At 40.7% G+C, this 25679-nt stretch overlaps 1 long non-coding RNA gene across 1 annotated transcript; it reads left to right on the top strand.

Moving 5' to 3' along the window:
- The first annotated feature begins 21813 nt into the window (after nt 1–21813).
- On the top strand, nt 21814–24191 carry LOC131906210 (uncharacterized). Its single transcript, XR_009378136.1, has 2 exons — nt 21814–21980; nt 23806–24191. It is a non-coding gene; the product is annotated as an uncharacterized LOC131906210 (long non-coding RNA).
- The last annotated feature ends 1488 nt before the right edge of the window (nt 24192–25679 follow it).

Consider the following 25679-nt stretch of genomic DNA (forward strand, 5'->3'; position numbering starts at 1 on the left):
GTTCCATTTTTATGCCTTTAACATTGATTTTTAGAAAGATTGATTTTTATATTATTTTTAATGTTGTACACTTGTGTGTAGGCATGTACACATGAGTACAGGTATCTCTAGAGGCCAGAGTTGGTGGAGTCCTTTGAAACTGAACTTAAAAGTGCTTGATTGTGAACCTTTAGGCATGGGCGTTGGGAGCCAGATTTGAGTCCTCTGGTAGAGCAGTGCTTGCTCTTAACCAGTAATCCATCTCTCCAGCCCCAACATTTAATTGCTGACAAAATAACAGCATCATGGTTTAAGCCAGCCTCACAATAGAAAAAGGAATCGGAAAGCTTAACTGATTTTTTTTATTATATAGCTTTGCACAAGACCATTTTCATAGAAATTTGTACTGCTCACATTATGCCCCTCTCATACTCTGCCACCCACTCATTTCTCATTCCTTTGTTAGTCCCTTTGCTACCAAGACAATTTTGCTTTGAGATTTATATCATCTACATGTATGTGACTTGTAGAGTCTAGGAGTCACACATGATAGCGAGCACGTGACATTTGTCTTTCTGAGACCAGTTTAACTCACTCATTATGATGGACTCCAGTTGTATCTACTCTCCTGCAAATGGTGCAACATCACCCATTTTCTTATCTACTGTTTTACTGATAAAATACCATGCATGACCAAAAGCAACTTAAAGAAGAGGTCATCTTGGCTTAAAGTTCCAGAGGGCTAGTTGCCCATAACAACTGCAAAGGCAGGAAGCTGAGAGACCACACCTGAACTATTGGTGAAATTATTAAGGCCACTCCACATAGTTAAAAGGAGATTTATTTAATGGCGTAACTGACAAATTAGGGGATAGGTAGGTCGCGGGGTCTGGGGCAGGTGTATCGCAGTCCAGCGGTGTTCTCTGGAACTCTGCTTGGCCCACCTCCACCATCCAGGGTCCCGGACCTGAGAGAGCGCTCGCCAATCCATATCTCGGCACCTCCCTTGGCCCCGCCTTGTAGGCGTGACAGTTGCCGAAGTCTCAATGGAGGTTGGAACTTCCAGATCAAAGCTGGAATGGCTACCCACTACACTGAACAGCATACAAGAAGGAAGGAGCATGAACAGCTATGAAGTCTTCAAGTCCTCCGTTACCACTCCAACGTGACATACTTCCTCTTGCTAGGCTGTCATCCTAAAGGTTCCATAATCTCCCAGACAGCACCACCCACTGGGAACCAAGCGTGTTTAAGTACATGAGCCTATAGGGGACATTTTTCATCCAAGCCACAGCAGATGCTGCTCTGGGACTCCAGGGCCTTGGCTTTTGCTTCAGGCTGTTACATTGTGTCTAGAGCCAGCCCTGATGAGCTCATGCTGTCCCCTCAGGGTGTTAACTGCAACAGGTAGAAAAGCATGTGAGCTCTTTTATAGCACCCTTCACATCTGTCCAGTCTTTTCTGCCTGGGTTTTAAGCTTAATGTCAGTCAGTTTTGGTTATTAAGGGACATGTTAAAAAGCAATACATGATCAGCTTAATAATTTTACTTAGAATATGTAGCAATCTCATTAACCTGGCAGTTTAAACTTGTCAGTATATCTTCATTAAAATCATATAGTATTAGGCAACATATCATTTATTTTGATTGAGGTACTTTAAGAAACACTCTCCACACATTATCTTATTTAATCCTAAGCAGTAAGTGTGGTGACACCTCTACTTTAGACATGACATCCAGGTCACACAGCTGCTTAGGATCCCGACCTCACCACCTATAAGAACAAAGTCTGCTTTTTTAAAAAAATGTTTGCATTTTTTGAATCGTTTAATGAAAAAGCCTCCTGGTGGCTCTGACAGGAGCTCAGTCGAAAACTAACTTCCTCATCTGAAAATTTGACTAAGGAAGGAACACTTAAATCCTTACTCTGAGGTGACACTATCCTTCTATTTTTGCTAAGATATTTTTAGATCTCCTAATTATTCAAACAATTCTTCCATAAACCTGGTATGAATAATTATAGTTGTATGTTCTGGTATAGAATGTTTAAACAATGATTGTATCTTTCTATGCTACATTTAGTCATTGTGGTAAGACAGGTGACTCAAGAGAATCCTGCCCCCCATGGCAAAATCTGGGGAGACTGCAGATGCTGAATGAGTTGGTTTAGGGTTTCAGGGCACTGCATTCTGAAGCACAACTTCAGCCACATCTATCAAGGAAGGCTTTAACTCTATCCAGTAGAGCCCTGTTATACCATTTAATCCACATCTTAATAATTTACAGTGGAATTTGATATAGGTAAATCAAGCAAAGGTTTTAATGCATTTTTATTTGTTCATTTTGGTGTATATGTGTTGTATGCATACATGTGTGTACCTATGCAACATGTGTGTGGAGGCCAGAGGCTGACATTGGGTTACACTTCTTCCTCCATTGCTCAGTACTTTGTTTTTCATTCACTGTCTGTCGTTGAATCTAGAGCTCACAAATTACCTAGACTTACTGGTCAGTGAGCCCCAGGTGCTTTCCTCTCCTCTCCTTTCCACCTGTGGGATTGCAGGTGTGTTGCCACATCTGGCTGTTATAAACTGGGGCTCTGAATGCAGGCCCTCCTAGATGCCTCTTCCCAGCCTCTACTGATTTTCAGATGGGGTCTATGTATGTATTTGAACCCCCAGGCTCAAATGATCCTCCCAAGGTAGCCTCCTGAAGTAGTTGGGACTACACATGGGTGCTTCCATGGCCGATTACCATTTTAAAGGTTTCAACTGTGACAGAAATAGAGTTCTTGTAGGGAGTTCCTGGGTGTAACTGTGGTAGTTTAGCTGGGAAATGTCCTCCATGGTCCCAGTGTTTGAACACTTGGTCCCCAGTTGCTGGTGCAGAGGTTTGGGAGGTGCAGCTTTGCTGGAGGAAGTACACCAGGCTTTGAGGGTCAAAGGCTCACTCCGTTTCTGGTTCACTCCCTGCTTATGCTTTCCTTGAAGATGGGCTAGCTCTGCTTCCTGCTGTTGTTTCCATTCCCCTCACCTGCTGCCATGCCCCCTGCCATAAAGGATTCATATCTCTGGAACTGTAAGCCCAAATAAAGCCTGTCTTCTGTAAGTTGCCTTGGTCATGGTGTTTTATCATAGCAACAGAAAATCAATAATACAGTAACTCATGAGGTAAAGTTGATAAAGTACTTCAGATATACTTATGAATAAGAAAGGGAGAGAATCTAAGGTGGTTTTAGGATTGGGAAGTGCATCTCTGATGGAAAGCTTGGCTGACCACACCTAGAGTTCTGGGCTTGATCTCCATCATCTAAAATAATGTTAACAGTTGTCATGCTTTAAAAACCATTTGATCAAAAATTAATTAACATGTAATTTTATGAAGCAGATTGAAAAAAATCCCCTTACTACTTAATAGCTTAAAAGTCATCTCTGTTTATCTTCTATCCCTAAGCAATGTGGAAAGCTGAACTCTAGGCACAGCTGCTGAGCACAGGGGCTGTGCGTGCTCAGTGGGGACTGCGTGGCTTGTACCTCACCTTGGAACAGTTGCTTGCGTCCAGCTTCTTTGTCCTAGAATTCAGTGATCAAAGAGAGCCAATGGCAGGTCTTTGGCTAAGAGTTGCAGTTCCCTACTTTTCCTCATAAAAATTTAAGTATCTTATGAAAAATTTAACTGTGGTTGACACAAGGCAATATTGAACTCAAATACCCAGATTTGGACACGTGGAAAAAGACATCATTATGCTGGAGTTGGGAAAGAAAAGCAGAGAAATTCTGATGAACTGAGAAGTGAAAACACTGGAGGTGGATTATGAAGTAGCCTGTGTGTGTGTGTGTGTGTGTGTGTGTGTGTGTGTGTGTGTGTGTGTGTGAAATACATGGATATTGTGTATCTGCTATAATCTAGTTGAAGAATTGTTCTTATTAAAATTTTAGTTCCCTTTTTAAATTTTATGTATATGTTTCGTCTGTATGGAAAAAAATGTTTTGTTTCCCTAAATAAGCAGATGTTAAATGGCAGCAGGAAGTAGGTAAGTGGAAAGATACATGAAAGGAATCTAATCCTTATGATCACTCTCTCATGTGTTCCTAGTCTGTGCTTTTCAAATGTCACCTACTGTGGAGTCAGACAAGAGCAGGAAAAAGAAGGAAAGAAGGAAAGAAGGAAGGAAGGAAAGAAAGAAAGAAAGAAAGACAAAACATAAGTCCAACTTTCAGACACTCTAGACTGAGTCAACTTGTAACCATATCAGCATTTGGATAAATGTGTGAAGCAGTTCTCTTTGGTCTTTCCAGGGCCTCTGGTTGGCCCATAGCCCCAAATGCAGCAAAACAGTCACCATCAACTAACTGGCTTCCAGCTGACTTTGCAGACTGCCTTTGATTAGGGGCCCATGCAACTTCCAGAATATTCTAGACAAATATTGGTGTAGGTGAAGGGTGTGGTGACACCTCTGTAGGATACTTACAGGCAAGGGTTGCCAAATTTACCACAGCTCACTTGAGACTACTGCTTGCTACAGCTTGAACCTTTCTTTATTCGTGTGTGTGTGTGTGTGTGTGTGTGTGTGTGTGTGTGTGTGTGTGTGTTTTCTGCACAATGCTGCTCTACAGAGCCAAGTGGGATGTCACAACTTCCAGAATTTGACCCTGACACTGGGATGTTTTAATAACATCTTCATTTTCTTTGCTTTCCTGGCTGGAGTCTGTTCCAGCTCTGGGTTAGCTTCCACCAGAACCTGCACATGATCTGACGACCTTAAGCCTGTGGGGACGGTTTTAGTATTAGTGAATACTTGTTGGGTCACTAAAAGAGTTTCTATCTCTTAGAAGATAGGATTTCATTTGGGCTTCACATGGGCTGCAAAAGCTTCTCCCAGAATTTCTTTATTTTTCTCTTTTATTGCAACAACCAGACCTCTAAAAGCCTTCTAGATGCTTCTTTGTATCACAAACAAATTAATCCATTTTTCCTTTTGAAGAGTTATTCATATTTTTATATTCCCATTAACTTTGTGTTGCCATTTCTGTTTCAAACAATGGTATTCATCAATATCTCATTATCAAATATATGGCTGAGTGTATAAATAAGATCACCCAGTCATATATTTATTGGCTTGGATCACAGACAACATCTCTTGATCATATCAGCCTCCAGCTCCTTCCTCCACTCCTCCCATCCCTCCCAATACATGCCCCTCCCATTTCCATGTCCTTTTCTTACCGCCTGTCACACAAGGAGTTCAGTTCGCATTACCTGCATATGCATGGGTGTGAGGCCATCTGTCAGAGCGTGTTGTGGTTTATAGTGGCTGCTCCCCTTCCCCCAGAATCCACCAATTAACAATAGCTCTTCAGCAAGGAGTGGAGCCTCATAAGCCATGCTGGAAGGCTGACTGGTCCTGCGCAGGTAACTACACTACTGTGTGTTCATGAGTGGGATGGCCCATGCCATATCTAGAAGAAAGCATATCATAACACTCCTCCCCATCCTTAGGTTCTTACATTATTCCTGTTCTCTCTTCCAGAATGTTCCTTGAACTTGGATGGGTGGAGGGCTTGATACCGGTCACTTGTTTAAGGCTGAGAGCTGAACAATCTCTTACTCTTTGCTTTTTGGCCAAGTATAAGCCTCAGCATGGATTGCTACCCACTGCCAAAGGAAGTGTCTCTGACTAAGTTGAGAGCAGCACTAATCTGTGGGTATAAACAAATACTTAGAAGGCAAATATTTCCAATGTGACCAACAAGTTCAATCAGCAAAGTAGCAGCATCATTTCCTTCCTTGGACTATTGATTTAAAAACACTCATTATTTTTGCCCTCATACTCCATCATTGAGCATTCCAGGGTCCAAATTTTGAAATAGTCATGATGAGTCTCAAATCCTGGCTTAATTGCCTGTGTGAGATAAGACTTTGGATTAAGCCTTAGTTCTCTTTGGATAAGGGGTAATAATGCCTCCTTGATCATGTTTTGACAATTAAGTGAGACTGTTTCTTAAAAGCACTCAGTACTCCTGTAGGCATCCTTGAACAAACTATTTTATGAAAATGGTGAGGAGAATGGGAAGCAGAAGGAGGCAGACACGTGTTGACACCAGGTTCTACAGCCAAGATGAACCACTAAATGGGTTGAGTGGCAATAATTAAGGTCTTAGTAATTGTTGATGACTGTGCTATTAGTTACCACAAAATTTCTACAGTAGACTTTCCATGCCAAATGGATACAAACAAGCAAGTACATTTCTTTGTCATAGGAACAACTTTTAAAGTGGCAAAATATGAAACATGCCTGACTTCTTTAAAAATAAGTTTGCTGTGCTTAGATTTCAAATTTGGAGTGCAGATATGGAATGCTTACATCTTCTCTTTCACTCATGGGTAAATACATGCATTTCCTCAGTAAAATTAACCCAGAGAGGAAGGTGTTAATCTTTAAAGGATGTACTAAGTGCAGTGACGTCACGGACGAAGTATTGCATTCTTATGGTCAGAGGTTATCTCCTTCCCTCCTCTGGAGATCGTCACAGGACTCAAACATTTGTAAACTAACCCAATACAATTTTTCTGAAATATGTGCAATATTTGCTCATTTGGAAATGTGCAGTTCCCTGGCTCTTGTCTTTGTTTTCCTATTCTCTTGCCTTTTGGAACTTTTTAAGAGTCATCAGTGTGACAGTGGCAGGGTGGGAAAGAAGCATGGGGTCAAAATTAAAATCTCTCTGACAGTCTCATTTATCAAACTTAGGCTATGAGTCATTGAAGGGCTTTTTAAAGACAATGTAAAAGTCCCAAAGCTTTTTGTCATACATGCTGCTACTAGTTTGTTCTAGAAATGGGAAAGTTTGCTGGGAAGAGGAAAGGGTGAGAGGGTGTCTCATGTCCTGGGGAGACTATCTTTTTGCAGAGACATTTCATAGAGTCAGTCGTTCTTTTCCAGAGTGAACCACAGCACATCTTGAAGGAGAGGATCCCAGAAGAGAAGCCAGGAGCTTTGGGGAAGACTAGTGATGCAAAATTTCTGAGGAAGAGTGAATAGGAAAACAGGTCATGGAACCAGAGGAGAGCGGAAGAAGAGGAGGAGAAGAGGAGAAGGAGGAGGGGGGAGGAGAAGGGGGAAGGAGGAGGAAGGGGAGGAGGGGGAGGAGGAGGGGGAGAAGGGGAAAGAGGAAGAAGGGGAGGAGGAGTAGAGATACCTCAGAAACGGGACAAATCAACTCAGGAGAGTGATGAGAGATACAGAAGCTGGGCATGCAATCCCCCCACCCCTTTTTGAGACAGTGTCTCATGTACCATAGGTTAGGTTTGGACTCAATTTGTAACTGGAGATGATCTTGGACTCCCAATTTTTCTGCCTCCACCTCTCAAGTGCTGGAATTGCAGGTGTGTGACACTACACTCTGTTGACAATGTAATTTAAATATTATAGAATGATACAGCACAGTAGCAGAGTCAGTAAATCCAGAAATCCCTAACAAACACACACAATAGGCATGGGAGGAGAAAATAAGGGAAACTGGGGAAAATGGACAGGGTGATTCAGATCAGCTACTCTTGGCTATGGAGTGATGGTTGTGTGCTGGGCAGTGGCATCCCTGAGCAGGTGTTTGAGCTTATAGCTTAGGTCACAGTGGTTGGAAGGCACCTGGAAATAGTTCTGATTCTGAATTCAAACATTTAGTACATTCATATGTTACAGAGGTAATCATAATAAACAAGTCTTTTTTTCTTCACGTTCTAATCTAGGAGAAGTTATAAGTTACATGTGAAAAGAAGAAGGCAGTAGAATGGCCATTTTTATTGTCCTCAGTATCTATTTTCTGTTGCACCATTTATTATTATTTTTAAGTGTAGGGTATCCACTCAATCTTGGTTTCAGTGAACTAAATGAAAGAAAGACTTCCAAGCTTGCTCTTTGACATTTGATATCTGTGAAACTGTTGTTCATGGACTGACTTGGTATACATGTCAGTAGAGTCAGAACTTGCATGTGGGAAACTATGCAGTTTGGATCCCTGGAATGCACTGTTTACACAGGACAACACACAGCTATCTTCTCCACAGTTAGACAGCCATTCAGCTACCAATTAGCACTGTCCCAGGTACATTGTCTAAACTCTCAAGATGTATCCCAAGCTTGATACAATACATGAGTTACTTAAATTTGCTTTTAGTTTTAAATCATATTTTCCCACCTATATTCTGCTAATATAATACCAAGAAAATATATTTTAAATTTCCTATCTCCTAGATAGAATCTCCTGACTTGTCAATGATGTTTCCAGAGCCCTGTCAACAACAACCACATTTGATTTCCTCTTATTAGTTTGGTTGTTGCCTGTCAGAGGTGTCATGTTGCAGACAAACCAACACTGATACCAGGCTGTTTTCTTTTCTTACTCTTTGATTTCTAAGGGAGATAGAAAAAGGGAAACTCAGCAATATATTTTAATAGTTCTTTACAGGGATAATTACATGCATTTTAAGAATCTGTTAACAGACTATCACCTAAATTGAGTAAATATCAGGCACATATTTAGGCTAGACTACTGTGCTTCAATTTGGTTGACTGGAATGGGTTTTGCTATATGAAACATTTATTAAATACAATGCAAAGTAGTAGCATTTATAAAATGAACAGGGCCATTTAAAAGATATCTTTTACATATTTTACAATCAAGTCAAAAGATCCACCTGCAATTTTTATGCAAATATTCCCAATCTTTTCCTGTACAATGGGGAGACTGTATGTAATACTATTGGAGATGATCTTAACCCATTGCATTTTATTTTTACAAAGATTAATTTATTGTTGTTTTATGTGCATAAGTGTTTTGCTTGCATGTCTATGCACTACATGTGTGCAGTGTCTATGGAGGCCAGAAGAGGGCATTATATCCTCTGAAACTGGAGTAATGGGCAGTGTAAGCTGTCACATGGCTGGGAACTGAGCCAAGGTCCTCTGGAAGAACAGCAAGTGCTCCTATTCTCTGAGCCATCTCTCAGGCCTCCTGTTTACTTTCTTTATTCAAGAACTTTGACCCTTAATATTCCTTCTTTATTATATTATATCAATTAGCAAGCAAGCATGATATAGTTTATCACTTTATTTTTATTATTTAGCCTTAAGAAAGAAAGTTCTGACACATACTGCAGTACTGTTAGACATTCAGAGCATTGTGCTAAGTGAAAAAGCCACAGAAAGGCAGATGCTTTATGATTCTATCTGTATAAGATGCTGAGCCTAGTGTGATTGTGTCTGTCTGGTGCCTCAGGGGAGGGAATGGGTGTGTATTGTTTAATGGGTACACAACTTTGGGTCTTCCTTCCTTCCTTCCTTTCTTTCTTTCTTTCTTTCTTTCTTTCTTTCTTTCTTTCTTTCTTTCTGTTTTGTTTCATTTTGTTTTATTTTTATAGATAAGGTTTCTCTGTGCAACAGCCCCAGCTGTCCTGGAACTCACTTTGCAGACCAGGCTGGCCTCGAACTCACAGAGATCCCCCTGTCTCTGCCTCCTGAGTGTTGGGACTAAAGACATGCCTCATCACCTCCCAGCTTATGTCATTTATTTTTTAAGATAGATTTTCACTCTGAAGCCCAGGCTGGCCTTGAACTCACAATCCTCTGGTCTCAGCCTGCCAAGTTCCAGGATTGTAGGAATGAACTGCTATGCCTGCTGGATTAGATCCTCCTTCAGTTTTTGCAAGATAATAAACATTCTGTGAGTTTATTATCCACGCACTGTGAGTGGACTTACTACTATAGAACTATACACATAAAAATGCTGAAGTGCCAAATTTCATGTTATCTATATTTATGCCAATCTAAGTCCATTTAGTAATGTTAAGAAAAAAGTCATCAAAAAGACAGGCATCTTTATTGTTAGAAGTATTTTAATAGATGTTCAAAGAAACTAAAATTGGCTACTTCCCCAGTCAGAAAAAGAAACCAATGGGTCTTCTGAGGGGCAGAATTTATGTTCCTGTCTCTAGAAAAGGCTAATTATATTTTGATTCATCTATTTTGGGCATATATATATGTAGCTGGAGAGTTTTCTCTCCGGGTCCTGCCAAGCCCCAGCCGTCTGATAGCCTACTTATAAAATAAACACACTGACACTTATATTATTTAAACTGTTTGGCCTAATGGCTCAGGCTTCTAGCTATATAGTTCTTACATCTTAAATTAATCCATTTCTATAAATCTATGCCTTGCCATGTGGCTCGTGGCTTACCGGCATCTTCACATGCTGCTTGTCATGGTGGCGGCTGGCAGTGTCTCCCTCTGCCTTCCTGTTCTCTCAATTCTCCTCTCTGTTAGTCCTGCCTATACTTCCTGCCTGGCCACTGGCCAATCAGTGTTTTATTTATTGACCAATCAGAGCAACAGATTTGACATACAGACCATCCCACAGCATATATATATATATATATATACACTCATACATATAAATTCAATTGTAACAGGTATTCTTTTGGGCCACCAACTCCCAAATCATGACAAAGAGTCTTATAATTAGTTATGAATTCTTGGCCTTATCTTATGCTTGTCCTAACTAGCTCTTATAACTTATTTTAACCTGTTTCTCTATATCTATGTTTTGCATCAGGGCTTTTTATCTTTCTTTCATTCTGTATGTCCTATTCCATGTCTGACTGACTGGCAGCTGGCTGGCTGGCTGACTGGCCCTGGGTGTCTCTCTCTCTTTTCCCCTCTTTCTCTCTCCTGAGTCTAGATTTCTCCTTCTACTTATTCTCTCTGCCCCCAAGCCCTGTCTATTCCTCTACTGCCTAGCTATTGGCTATTCAGCTTTTTGTTAGACCAATCAGGTGCCTTAGGCAAGCAAAGCAGCATATCTTTACATCATTAAACAAATGCTGTATAAATAAATGTAACATACCTTTACATGGTTAAGGCAATATCCTATTCTATTCTGCAACATTCAATTACATACACATAGGAATGAATGGATAGTTTTCCCATAGAGTTTTGATACAGACCCCATAGAAACAGATCAGGTAGCTTGGCATAGCTTGGAGGAGGACCAGGGTGTTCCAACCTGCAGCCTGCCAACCATTATTCATGCAGGTAAGATTGCCCTGTACTATTCAACCCCTTCTAGTCTGGCAGCTGACTTGGGTGATCTAAAGAGGAACTCAAGAGCCTTCTAGCTCAAAATAAATGGGCTATCAACACTTGTAAAAAACAAATCACCATCAAACTCCTGAGTTGGGGGTGAATTGTTACTCAGCAAAGGTTAAAACAAACAAACAAACCTATCACTAAATGGTACCTTTTCCTTCCCATTCAGTCCTTAAGCCTTTAAAGTTTAGAGTGATGGTTATCTGGCCTCATTTTCTCATATCCAGCCTCCAACCTATTAGCAAATGTTGACCATTTTCCTCCAAAATCCATCCCCAAACTAACTATATCTTTTTGCTTGGCCTGTTTTAGAAAACCAAACAAAAGCTTTAGGAACCAGCAATAGAAATCTTGCCTTTAATCATGTGTTTCCATGATGTTCATAATGCTTGTACTTCTGCCTTCACAGTCCTCCTCAGCAGTTCCTCCTAGCCCATACCTATTCGTTTGGGACATGCTTCCCACCCCAGATCCACTCTCTTCCAGGGACCCCACAGGTTTTATATTTCTAGTTTTTAATTATGTGTATGCATGCACATCTGTGTGTGGGGTTTGTACATACGGTGCAGTGACAGCAGAGGCCAGAAGAGGGCGTTAGATCCTCGGGAGCTGTAACAACAGTTCTGAAACATCCAACACAGATGCTGGAAACTGAGCTCACTAGGGTGTCGTCCTCTGTAAGAGCACATTGCACTCTTGACCGCAGACCTGTGTCTCTGGCCCCTCTCTCCTTCCACCTTCAGTCACTTTGGGGGATTAAACATTATTGAGTGGCAAGCACTTTCACTACTGAGCCATCTTGCTGACTCATGTCTGTCATTTCATGCATGTATATCTATTCATGTTTATATCTATAACACCCATTATCTGTTGTCTATCAACCACCCATCAGCTATCTATCTATCTATCTATCTATCTATCTATCTATCTATCTATCTATCTATCTATCTATCTATCATCTGTTTGTCTGTCTAGCTACCATCTGTCTGTTTTCTGGTTAGTCGTATTCTGTGTTATCTCCCTACCACCCCTATCAATCTCCTCTTTTTAATTTTTTTTTACATTGACTTTCATAAAACCAGTAGTGTTATTCTGCCCCGTCAAAAGCATTTGGATACTCTTAGATGATTCCTTGTTTCCTTCTGTGGCTTCTAGCAATTGTTGACTATGTTTTCCAACCCTACAGATTGTAGCTCTTGAAGGAGAATCCTTTCTATCCCCTGTGCCACTGGTGTGGCACCACACACAGAGTTGGTGTTAATGCTTATGTTCTTGAATGTCACTGAATTTCTACTTAAATTAACGGAAGACTTCCCTGCAAGGACAATCAGTAGTCTCCGGAGATTCAAAAGCTTATAATAAAAAAACTGAAGGACACTTCATATGAATATGTAATCTTATTTACATGTCAAAAAACAAACAAGCAAAACAAACCAATAAAAATGTGAAGAACAACCCCAAAGGAATTGTTTTTTTAAATCCTGGAATGAGCTTTTTAGAACACTGCTTTTGTGTGAAATGGGCCAAAAACATGTTCTTGATTAGTGAGTTTTATCTTCTCATCTTGTCTTCTTGCCAGAAAAGATATTAGGACTAGAAGAATTCATTTCACTAATATTAGAATCTGTTGGACTTTCATGACTTTTGAAATATCTAGTAAATTTTGAAAGTTGGAGATATAAAAGTTTACTTTTTCCAGAGTGTGATCATCTCTGACTAAGAAAATATTAGAATAAAAATCCTTTAAAAAGCTTGCTTAGCACCAAGCTGTTTTCCTAGAAACAGAACCACACAAGGTTTTGTTGAGTGCATTATCAGAGAGATGTAGTTTCCTGAAATTACATGATGAAAATGTGGTTGTCCTAGAGAAACTCATTTTTTAATTATTTTTTTTATTTTACATACCAACCACAGTTTCCCCTCCTTTCTCTCCTCCCGTTGTTCCCTCCCCCAACCTCCTTCCTACCCCCCCTCACCCACTCCTCAGAAAGATAAGGCCTCCCATGGGAGTCAACAAAGCATGGTGTATCAAAACAAGGTGAAAGGAGAGAATCAGCTCTCAGAAAAAGCTGTCCTTTGACCTCCATCTCTCTCTCTCTCTCACACACACACACATACACACCAAAATAAACAAAAAATATAAATAAAGTTGGTTAGAAATATCACTACACTGGGAAGTGTTAGTTGTCTTGTTCAAGGAGTAGAAGTATTTGCTAAGCATGTGTGAAATAGAGTTTAATATCAGTTGTTATGTTCCTTGCTAACACAGTGGCAGTATTTAAAATTCATATGATATATGAATATAGATAATGAGGGAAAAATCAATGGAAGATATATTGCAAGGCCAGTGTTGTGGGTCTCTGGCTATTCCTGCAGGCATTTGCTGCTACACAAAAGCCCAAGCTTTAGACTCTATTGAGTTCACAATAAAGGTCACATAGTGACCTTTTCCAGTTCTCTCCTTCCATCTTGAGTAAAAAGATGTAATCATATAGGATGCTGCACAGTGGAATGGGGTCTGTGAATTCAGCGTTAATGTTGGCTCAGTATCTCTCAGGTTCCTGTAGACAGGGCATGTTTCTCTCCATCAGAGCTCCCTCAGCCTCAGCCTTCAGCATTCATATTTTTAGATATTTTTTACTTTCTATAGCTTGTACTGTAAAGACGAGTTCTTTTCCTTCCTGAGAGTATATTATTGTCCATTAATTTGGATAATGCTCTTTCTACAGATGCATGTGCTGAAGAAGGCTTTGAAAGATAAAGAGACTGGCAAGCCTGGAGGCGTAAACAAAACTTACAAGTCTCAGAAAACTCTGGAAACTTACAAGTTCACAGCCTCCCTCTCAAGGTTAAATAAGCAGTAAAAATTCCTGGAAAGAGAAGACTCTGTTACCAGCCAAGTTGCTTATAAGTTATACAGGGAGCTCCAGGGATACAGATTTAGCAAGTCATCACCATATTGGAGGGGCCTTTTCCATGATACGGCTGTCCATCTTTGTGTCATCCATGTGTCACTAAGTAAGCTCTTACCCAAGCTCCTATTAGGAACCCCAATAATCTGATTGGTTTACCAAGGTGGACTTGGATGGGTTCATTCCTTTGGTATGTTGTGGCACTGATCTGAAGTGAATAGAGGTTTGCTCATGCCTCTTTAGGAAATGTTATGCATAAACATGACTCCCTAGATATTTTGGTCTGTTCCTGGTGTTACAGAGGATTAGGTAGTAAAGACTTTTTTTTTCCTTGAAAAAGGTTATGCAGTTATGGAAGTAAAATAACAAATGTTAGTGAGCATGGCGAAGGCACAGGGTTGATAGTGAGCGTGGCCAAGGCTCAAGGTTGATGGGTAATGCGCAGGGCTAAGTCTTCTGCACACATCTTCTCAATGATGTATCATTTCACTGCTTCAGTCTAGGCAGCAATACAAAGGAAGCTTTGCTGATGGCAGCAGACTCTGCCTCTTAGCAGTAGGAATAAGAATTTCCTTTTAAATAAAGGAGTTAACAGAGGAGTAGCGATGATAAATTATGTGATGTTGAGGGCTACAGACCGTTTCATTGGTTGAACTTTACACAGGAGACAGTGGAACCCTTGTTTAACTCTCCTTTTAGTGTATTTCATCATGAGGTATCAATAGAACAAATGGGTAGTAAACTTTCAGAGCTTAATCACCTACATAGCAAACAAGATGGGGTTGACAGGAGGGCTGGGGGAGGGACAAGGTGTTGATGACTGGTACTCCATTTGACTGAAGGACTGATGTTTTACTAACAGTGTTTTACTAACAGGCTTGTTGTATAGCTGTGCAGGGCGTGCACAGCACGGTTCTGGCAGGCAGTTTTATCTGCACTTATAGCCATTATTGCTTTCCATATTTACAATGGCAATTTTCCAGCAGATGTTGATGCATTGTCTTGAGAAAGTGTCAGATTCCATTAATTGTTGCCAAGATGCTTTGGAGTGAGTTAACTGTTGTTTGATTATTATTAGAGCATCCTGCCACTTCCATGCGCTGGCCTGTGTGCAGAATATAGTATTCCAGACCTCAGATTTCTCATCTGCAAAGTTTTTAGGAATATATCTAAATGTAAGAATAATTGTTAGTTTATGAGCTTGCCTGTATAGACATCCCTCCTGGTAGCTGCCAACAAGTGAGATTATTATTGTTACACTCTGATGACATAAGCTAGTGGCAGGGTATCCTTTTAATGAACATTTAAAAACTATCTTAATTTGCATACAGCTACTACATTAAATCTGATGAAAATACTAATGGTAGTTTACTCATGTATGTATTTTGAGACATGGATTTGTGTAGAACAGGTTAGCCTGGTTTCATTATGTACCTGAGGATGATCTAGAATTCCTCTTGATCCTTCTGCCTCTACTTCTCTATTTCTGGGCTTTCAGACATTCACCATCACACTCAGAACCAATGATAGTTTGTAGAAAAGGTTTTCAAACACAGCAGAAGAGGGGAAGGAAGGATTGTAGGAGCCAGAAGGGTTGAGGACACCATGATAACAGTGGCTACGGAATCAACTAAACAGGGCTCCTAATGGCTCACAGAAACTTAAGTGCTGAACATGGACCCTATCTGGGTCTGAGCTAGGTCATCTGCAAATACCTATGGCTGTGCAGCTTGGTATTCTTGTGGCCCAGCAAAGGGAGTGGTGCTGTCTCTGACTCTTTTTCCTGCACTTGGAACCCTTTTCCTCCTACTGGGTAGCCTAGTTCATCCTTGATTTGAGGGTTTGTGCCAATCTTATTGTGTCTTGTTAGGCCATGCTCTGTGGATATCTGTGGAAGGCTTGCTCTTTTCTCCTCTTTCTTTTCTTTTCTTTATTTCTTTTTTTTTTTTTATTTAAGGGAAACAGGAGGAGTTGATCTGGGGGAGGGGAGAGGTGGAGGGGAGAGGCTGGGAGGAGTGTAGCTGCGGGGGGAGAATTGTGGTCAGGATGTAATATAAGAGAGAAGAATAAACATTAAAATAAAAATAAAGGTATAAATATATGTGTAAAAAAAGAAGAGGTTTTCCAAATATGAATTCTTGTTTCTATCATGAGAAATTGAATTTCAAAACTGTAGTTATTAAATACATTGCTGAATTTCAAATATCTCTTTATTTATCTAATTAAAATCTTCTGATGTCACAGCAGTTAAATGTCTTGTCCACCTCACTAGAATGAATGCTGTCTCAGTTGAGGTTTCTATTGCTGTGCTGAAACACCATGACCAAAAGCAACTTGAGGAGGAAAGGGTTCATTTGGCTTAGAATTCCACATTGCTGCTCATCACAGAAGGAAATCACGGCAGGAACTCCAGGCAGGAACTGGGAAGTAGGAACTGAAGCAGAAGCCATGGAGGAACACTGCTTACTGACCTGCTCTCCATGACTTTCTCAGCCTGTTTTTCTCTGCAATCCAGGACCACCTGCCACGGTGGGCTGGGCCTTCCCATATCAACCACTAATCAAGATAATATCCCACAGACTTGCCTACAGGCCAATCTTAGGGGAGAATTTTCTCAGTTAAGACTCCCTCTTACCAGATATTCTAGGTTTGTGTCAAGTTAACAAAAACCAACCAGAACAATTGCCATCAAATAAAATTAATATACTGTCATTTGCTTAGTGTCTTCAGCATACAGGACACTTATATGACCTACAGATGTTAATTTTATCTGAATTAAACAGGTTTTATCATGAATATCTACTGTTTTTGAAAGATAACTTGGTTGGGCATAACTACCACCACCAATAATTTCTTTAGTCATCTGAAGACTGTGGCACTAAGTGACCTCTAAGCCCTGACCCACCAAGACTAGGCCAAGATGAAGTGACCTAAGCTGCAACAGTTAGGCCAATTCCTTGATCATGTGAAACCAGAGCTCAAGAACCTGTGAGAGCCATGGACGTTCCCTTTGTACATTAAAGAGTGTTGGAAACAGGAGACAGATCATTCAATAACTGCTTTTACATGAAAAATGCACACATTGCAGAGGCCTTGTGGGTTGCTCAGAAGGGACACAAAACTGCCTTAAGATATAGTCAATGTTTTCTGAATTCTAAAATTTATTTTTGTATTTGGTAACTCTAGGATCACACAGCACATACTTTTTCTGGGTCTTCCTTTCTCTTGACCATAGTGGGAATCCCCATCTTTCCCTAAACGCAGCTAACCCTGAGTAAGAGCAAGCAGCTATCTAAAATCTCCCCCAAGTCTTACTGAGGCAGGAAGTGGACTCAGATTATTCACCTGACATAGCCATGGAGCCTGTCCTTGGGGGCTGAGGTCTGCTGTGCTGGGCCTTTATCTCTTCAGAACAGCGTCATTCTGTGGAGTCTCTGGTCCCTTCCTTGCTGCTTTGTACGAATACCAGGACACCAAAATTTGTGAATTATATTCTTACCTTGAATTTCTTGGCTCTCATGAAAAGTAAGAGAGAACATAAGAAAATCTGGAGAAAGCCGGGGGCACGTGTAGGATGCTTTGAAAGATAAACAATTCAACAATGTTTTACAGTGAGACACTGGGAGGAGAAACCAGCATAAAACAGTAAAGCAGGGAGGGATTCTGAAAACTTCATTAAGACAATAATGGGATGTAATGTGGTATTAGAAGACAAAAACAAATGCTCTTAAATCTGTAGCCACACAGCATCATTGGATTACCAGAAAGCATTGCAATAATCCAATCTTTCTTGTTCATTTACATTGAAAACTGTTATTAATTTAGCTAGTTTAGTTTGGGGAATAAAACATTTAGATTACATAGAAATTTTGTGAAAGGCAATGTTATGCCTTCCAAGTGTGGAGTAATCCACACTCTGTGGCAGGGCCATTGGAGACATTTAGTCAACACTCTGGACTCAGGCAGTCTTATTCAAAACCGTAGTGTGCAGGGGTGTTGCAGCATAGAGCTCAAAGCCATTGACAAAGCCATACCGTGTGAAGTTTTAGTTAGTGAAGTAAGGTATTGAGACATGGCTACAGTTCAGTAGTTGAAGCCAACAGGCAGAATAAACAACCGTCAGGGAGGTTGTTCAACTGGATGAATAGATGGGGATTGAAGTTACTCTTTGATCTCTGCCCTGGTCCCCAAGAGTTCTATTCTGATCAGTTGCCGCCAGAGTCACCCTGTGGTGACCTCACTTTCACTGCAGCTACTCTGGCCTTCCCTGATCATCAGTAAGATTTGCTGCTAGAGCTATAAATAAAGTGACTTTATTCCACAGTTTTCCAGACCAACAGGAATACTTACACCCCATGAGAGTACATGTGACAGCTACCATAGAGGGCAATATATTAATTATATAGTAATTATAATTAAAGGTTTAGATTTACAACAGTTACCAGTATAGATAAGTGCAATAAAATTAAACTCTGATTTTTTAAATGTTTATTTTATTATTATAATTTGTATTGGTGTTTACTACATTTGGGCATAGGTGTACTTGTCTGTGCCTGTAGAAGCCAGAGATTACTTTTGGGTGTCTACCCTATTTTTCTCCACCTTATTTTTGAGACAGGGTTTTTCACTAACCTGGATTGCACTATTTTCATTATTCTGGCTGGCTAGAAAGTCCCCCCAGGGCCCACTTTTCTACTCCTATATAGCACATATAGTGAATGTCTGGGATCTGAATTCAGGGCCTCGTGATTGCTAACTAAGCAGTCTGCCTACTGAATCATCTCTCCAGCCTGTTTATTCTGGTTTTTAAAACATCAAGAACTTCAGAAAGCAGATAGCGAGTGAAGAATCAAGTACAAAGAATGAAAACAAAATTATCTTACTGGTTAAAAATTGACAGATGCCATAAACCTGATGATAGTTTTCTTTGATAAAGCATTAATTCATGTCAATAAAAGTAGTTGGCCAAAGCATGCTTCTGCTTTTTTTGCTGTTGTTTAAACCATTTTATGTAATTCCATTTTTTCATTGAGATGGTGTTCTCTGTAGTTGGAGAAATTTATGATTAAGTAAACTAATTAATGTTAACAACCACTTTGTCACATGATGTCTGAGGATTATAAATAAACATCAAAAGAAGCAATATTCTTTGGATGACGTCTGGTTATACTGGAAGGCATTTCGAATAGAAGGTGTTTCATGACGGCCACCTGTGGTTCTGTGGTTACTCACACATGGAGTGCAAAGGGAGAGAGCTGGAAAGTCAGGCCTTGGAGGATGGTGTGTTCCAAGCTGCCATGACAAGTAATAGGAAAACGCCATTGTTAACCCATTCCCAAAGACATTAATTTGTTTGAATGTTGTAAAAAACCTAACACAATGGCAAACAGAACCATGATTGAAAACACACATTACCTCTGACACACACACAGACATAAATTCACTTACATACATATACACTCACATACTACCCACAATCACATCACACACACACACATATTCACTTATACACATATACACTCATATACCACACACATATCACATACATACACATACCTCACATATACACACTCTCACACACATATATTCACTCACAACAACATACACTCATGTACCACACACACTCACACACTCACACATACACATTCACTCTCACACACATACACACATCATACACACACACTCAACCTCTCTCCACTCACATGTACTCACACATATTCAGGGAATTATATAGAAAATTTCCATGGTCAGTTCTAAAGAATTATATGACATGGCTAAACATTTTCTTTTGTTTATGTGGGGCATGTGTGTACATGTTCCTGTGTGTATGTGTGTACCTGTGCATTTGAGTGTGTATATACATGCATGTGCATGGGTGTGGAGGTCAGAGGTTGATGTCCTATGTCTTCTACTGCTCTCCACCTGACTCTTTGAAATAGAATCTCTCACTGAACCCAAAGCTTGCTGATGGCTTGAATGGCTGGCCAGTAAACTCAAGGGATCTGCCTGTCTCTGCCTCCTAGTGCTGCGGTTACACTGTTCCTAGTTTTTGATGTGAGTGCTAGGGATCTGGACTCAGGTCCTCACACTGAGCACAGCAAACCTCGTACCAACCGAGTTGTCTCCCCAACCTTATACATGCTAATATTTTCAATGATGCAAGTGCGTATTTTCTGATTGTTAGTCTAGTGAGATACTTGAGTTATACAACATTGAAATTTTAGTTTCATTATATATTATTAAATAAAATTGAGAAGTTTTGGCTAAGGAGAGAATGTTACTGTAAATTCTTAACATCACATTATAAAGTGACCCTCAGTTGATGGGCATTCCATCGTCTCTCTAGACTTTTCAGAAAGAATGTAAGAACAAAAGGAAGCTAGGAACTGAATTTAAAGCTGTTTATTCCTTTCCTTGGTGATCATAATGTCATCTGCATTTTCCTATAGTACGGCCATAAATTCATGACCTTATGTTGTCCCATTTTAATAACTTTGTCATTGAAACATTTTTTTCTAACAAAATTTCTGTTGACACTTCATTACTCATTAATGAAATGTTTCCTAAAAATTAATTTTCCTGGCAATTGAGAAAGCAGTGGGTTGGGAACTTTTTAATCACAGTGACATCCTTCTTACCATGGTTCCTTTTTAAATGGTCTCCCCGTGACTATTTAGTTTTTATTAAAGCAAACAGAGTTATGAGTATGCCATGGTTAATGCTTGTTGTCATTTAACTTGGTGTTTTATTTAATCTTTCAGTTTCATGTTTATCTGCTTGGATATGTGGATATTCCATTAGGGAGGGACAGAGATCAGTTCTGTCTGATGCAGAGCCCTGTGCACAGTCAATGGGCAGCTCCTGTATATTAGTCATATATGGGGGATAAAGTGAGTCCTCAAACTTTATATTTAAAGAAAGTTTTTTTTTATATATATATATGTAGCAGTGTTTTGCTTGCATGCATGTCTCTGCACCACATGCAAACAGTGCCCTGAAGGCCAGAAGAGGGCATCAGATCCCCTGGCACTGGACTTGGACATGATTGTAAGCCACCTCTGTGTGGATAGAATCAAACCTAGGTCTTCTGCAAGAATAGCCAGTGCTCCTAACCGTTGAACCATCTCTCTAGCCCCTATATCCTGGCGTCTTAACCCAGGATCTTAGAATGTGATCTTATTTAGAAATAGAGTCTTTAAGGAGGTAATGAACTAAAAATAAGTCAGCCCATTGGAATGGGCTCCAAAAATGACCAATATCCTCATTATAAGAAGAAATTGAGAGCCCAATGTCCAGAGAAAAGATTTGTTTTCGGTTGAGATGGGGTCTGGCTATGTGGACCTGGCTGACTTAGAACTTGCCAATGTCCAGAGAAATGATTTGTTTTCTGTTGAGATGGGGTCTGGCTTTGTGGACCTGGCTGACTTAGAACTTGCCAATGTCCAGAGAAAAGATTTGTTTTCTGTCGAGATGGGGTCTGGCTGTGTGGACCTGGCTGACTTAGAACTTGCTGTGTTGGCCAGGCTGGCTGTGAACTGTAGTGATCTTTCTGCCTCGGTCTCCCAAGTACTGGGATGACCAACGTGTACCTCCACCCCTGACAATTTTATGTTGTTGAAATGACCCAACCTGTATTCCTTCACTCTGTAGGTTGCTGTGGGATGTCATTCTGTATGCTGTGAATATGTGTTGCTCTGGTTGGTTGATAAATAAAGCTGCATTGGCCTATGGCAGGGAAGGATCAGGTTGGGTGGTACATTCAAACTGGAGAGAGCCAAAGAAGGGTGGAGTCAGGGGAGATGCCAGCCTGCTGCCCAAGGAACAACAAGATGTTAGCAGACCAGAAATGCCGCGGCTACGTGACAACATACATATTTATAAAAATGGATTGAGTTAAGTTATAAGAGCTAGCTAGCAAGAAGCCTGACCCATAGACCATACAGTTTGTAAGTAATATAAGCCTCTGTGTGTTTACTTGGGACCAAGTGGCAGTGGGATGTGGGTGGGAGAGATTCGTCCCAACTACGGGGCTGGGCAGGACTGGAGGAACTTCCGGCTACAGTAGGTAGCTCTAGAAAACTTCAGTAAGTGACAATACAGTGCTGTCAGGAAGGGTGGCATTTACTGACTGACGATTGTGTTTTTATTATTCTTGTGTCTGCCTTTCGGCCTCCCACCGCCTTGATTATTTTCAACTGAAAATCACTTGGCTGTCCATTAGCCACAAATAGTTAAACCGTTTAGAACCTCTCTTTTTAACTGTAACACTTCCCGTGGTCTCTGGTGAAGGTCTTGGTGACTGGAGCTGTCAGTGCTCCTTGGGAGTCTTTTTCCTGTTGAGTCCTTGTGGCTTTGTCAGGTTTGAGTTCCCTGTGTCAAAGGAGTGTGCTGGCAACATCTGCCAGGGAGATTTAAGGAAATTCTGTCTGTGAAAAAATTGCTTTGTGAACTTAGCAGGTCGAACAAATGCTAGTCAGCATGAGCAGAGGTCTGAATCCCTGGCAAGTGTTTGTTGTGGAGTAGCTATTTATTACATTAACTTATCATTAACCAATAATAAATTATTTGAAATGTTGATAGTCATAGCTCCAGGATGAATCAACACTTTACGTGTGTGTGTGTGCGTGTGCGTGTGCGTGCGTGTGTGTGTGTGCATGTGCGTGTGTGTGTGTGTGTGTGTGTGTGTGTGTGTGTGTTTTAAAGACACACATTTGATAAGCGGGATTTCTTAGCTCAGTTCTGACAAGGATTGCTGGTTTCAGGCTGCCTTTGATTGTGTAGTAAGGGTGAAATGGGATTTTGTCTGCATTGGAATCAAGGCCTGATGGGTTGTGGGAGCCTGTTTCATGAAGGAATAAAAGGTCAACTACTACAAGCAGAGGTGATAACGAATGGAAGGATGAAGTGGAATGCGAAGAAGCATATCAAGGTAAAGTGATCTGTTTGTAGGAGCCAGTCTGGTGTTTTGAAATGGGTATACTGTATATTTAAAAATGTTCCTGGTCTAATAATTTTCAACTCATAATTGTCTCTTCTTCCCTACATTGGTCTCATAGACATGTAACTCATTTTTCGTCTTCACAAATCTCAGGATCTTATACACCTTCCACTGATGAACACAGACTCAATTAGGTCAAATGCTAAGCCTTTAAAACTAAAATTCTCATCAGTCCAGGCACAAACAAAAGGCTTCTTCCCTTTGCTAGTGGAGATTAGGGGGATAAAATTCAGAGCAAAAGTTTCAAGTTGAGCAGAGAAGGTGGAGACAGATGGATTCCTGGGGCTGGATGGCCTGCCAGCCCAGTACACTCAGTGAGTTCCATGCCAGTAAGAGAACTGTCTCAAAGAAAGATGGACCCATGCTAAGGGATGACACCCAAGGTTGTATACTGGCCTCCACATGCATGTGAACCACCTGCCACATAGACATGTGCACACACATAGACATGTGCGCACACATACAGTTTTAAATTGGATTAACTTTGATGGTACTCAGATTTATGGTCTCTGGTTCCCATTTTAGAATCTCAGCTATGGGAGATAGCAGATGTCTTCATTCTTTTATCTTTCTTATTTTGGGGCATGGGATAAGATACACATTTACCTTTGAACCATATCCTTCTTGCTATTGAGATCCGTTTTCTTCCTGGATTTTCCATATGACTTATGCGATGACATTTCTCTAAGTGTTAACCATCATCTATATTCTAATTCAGTTGGGTACCAGAGGAGTCCCCTTGGAGAATAGCTTTTGTTTTTGTGCTTGGAAAGGCCTGCAGAATCCTCCAGCATTTGCAGCTGTAGTCACCGTGTCTGAACTCAGCCGACAAATCGTCCTGTGTGCCAAGCAGATGCTTCCCTTTGTGGTTATGGCTCAACTTGAAGACCAGTTTTCCTTCCTCGGAGGAAATGTCAACAGGGTCATAAAGTAGAAGTGTCTCCAAGCAGCCAAGAACACATCCAGGAGCTGTGGAGATGTGGGGGAGTAAGTGTGGAGAAACATTTCTACACGAAGCACCCAGACCTCTCCGTTCTGTTTTCTCTTCTTTTTGTCATCTGAAAGGTCACTTCACAGCCCATGAGAGTACCTGTTTGAATTAATTTTTTTATTCCTTCAGAGTTCCACACATGGATATAATAAAGTTCAGTTATTTTCACTCCCTATGTCCCTGGCTCATCCCTTTCTTCTGCCCCTGAGAACTTCTTTCTAACAACCCATCCTCCTACTTAGATGTTTCTGTGTATGATCCACTGAGTTTAATTAGAGCTGCCCACATAAGCATGGGGTGGGGTTAGTTGCTGGAACATGTCGCACTCAATCCCCCCATCCACTGTTAATTGTCAGTAGTTCCTGAAAAAGACACAGGGCCTCATGAGACCTTTCCGTTTATAGGATGAAATGTGGACCCACTCAGTGTTGTGCAGATAACAACAGCTACAGTGAGTTCATGAGTACAGTGATCCTGCTGTGCCTGTCCCTGCTTTCTGAGTGTACCCCAAGCCTTGTTTGTGGGGGTTAAAATAGAAGTACCATTTCTAGCTGAGAGAGGTGTGCCTACTTTTATCTTTGTTGTTGTTGTTTTGGTTTTTTGAGACAGGGTTTCACTGTGTAACAGCCCTGGCTGTCCTGTAGACCAGGCTGGCCTTGAACTCACAGAAATCTGCCTGTCTCTATCTCCCAAGTGCTAGGATGCAATGCATGCACTACCACCTTCCAGTGCCTACTTTTATCTTTAAAAACACTTTTGATTCGTTTATAGGGTATGTGTCCTAGTACAAGGAGCTTGAGGTGTGAGTGAGAAGACTTTGAAAACTGCCGTTTGTTGTCTGGTATACTCTGGAGGGTTTTTCCCAAACTGAGCTGAAGGAGAGATGCTTAGATTCTCAGTCTAAAGATTCAGGGGTGCTGTGGTGCAGGCTGTGATCCCAGTTTCTCAGAGACTGAGGCAGGAAGATCAGAAGTTCAAGGACTACCTGCACTATGCAGGGAGTTGAAGGCCGTCTGGGTAACATAGGGAAACCCTGGTTCAAAATAAAACATAAATGGGGTTGGAGACATATCTTGGTGGTAGGGTGCTTGCCTAGTATATGGGAGGAATTTGGATTCAATCTTCAGCAACTAACTAACAACTAACTAACTAACTAAATGCATCTTCAGCAACTAACTAACAACTAACTAACCAACTAACTAAATGCATCTGTAACTTGTGGTAGAGACTTGTGGTAAAGAAAGATGCTCACAGAGACATGAGCTCTCTGCAAATAAGAGTGAAAGACCTGCTGTTTAATCAATGTTAAAATGCCCAAATAGCCAATTGTTTTGTTCTAGTAATTTTGTCTTCTGTGAAAGATTGAGCTATTTTTTTCTCCTCCCCGCTCTTTTTCTCCACAATGTCAGCACTCTAACCCAGGGCCTTGAGAATGCTATGCAGGTGCTTCCTTCTTCCTCTGTTCATCCTTGACATGGAACACATCTTGTGCTCAAATGTTTTCTTTCTGTGAGGCAGCTATAGACAATTTCAGGCTCCCACTAATGATTATTGTCATGATTTTATGGCATGTGCAATCACAGTGCAGGCACATGACAGTAATATTTTTGAGGCAAAGTCTCATACATTGCAAGCTGACTTCAAAGTCACTGTGTA

The sequence above is a fragment of the Peromyscus eremicus genome, chromosome 3, assembly GCF_949786415.1.
Source record: "Peromyscus eremicus chromosome 3, PerEre_H2_v1, whole genome shotgun sequence".
NCBI lineage: Eukaryota > Metazoa > Chordata > Mammalia > Rodentia > Cricetidae > Peromyscus > Peromyscus eremicus.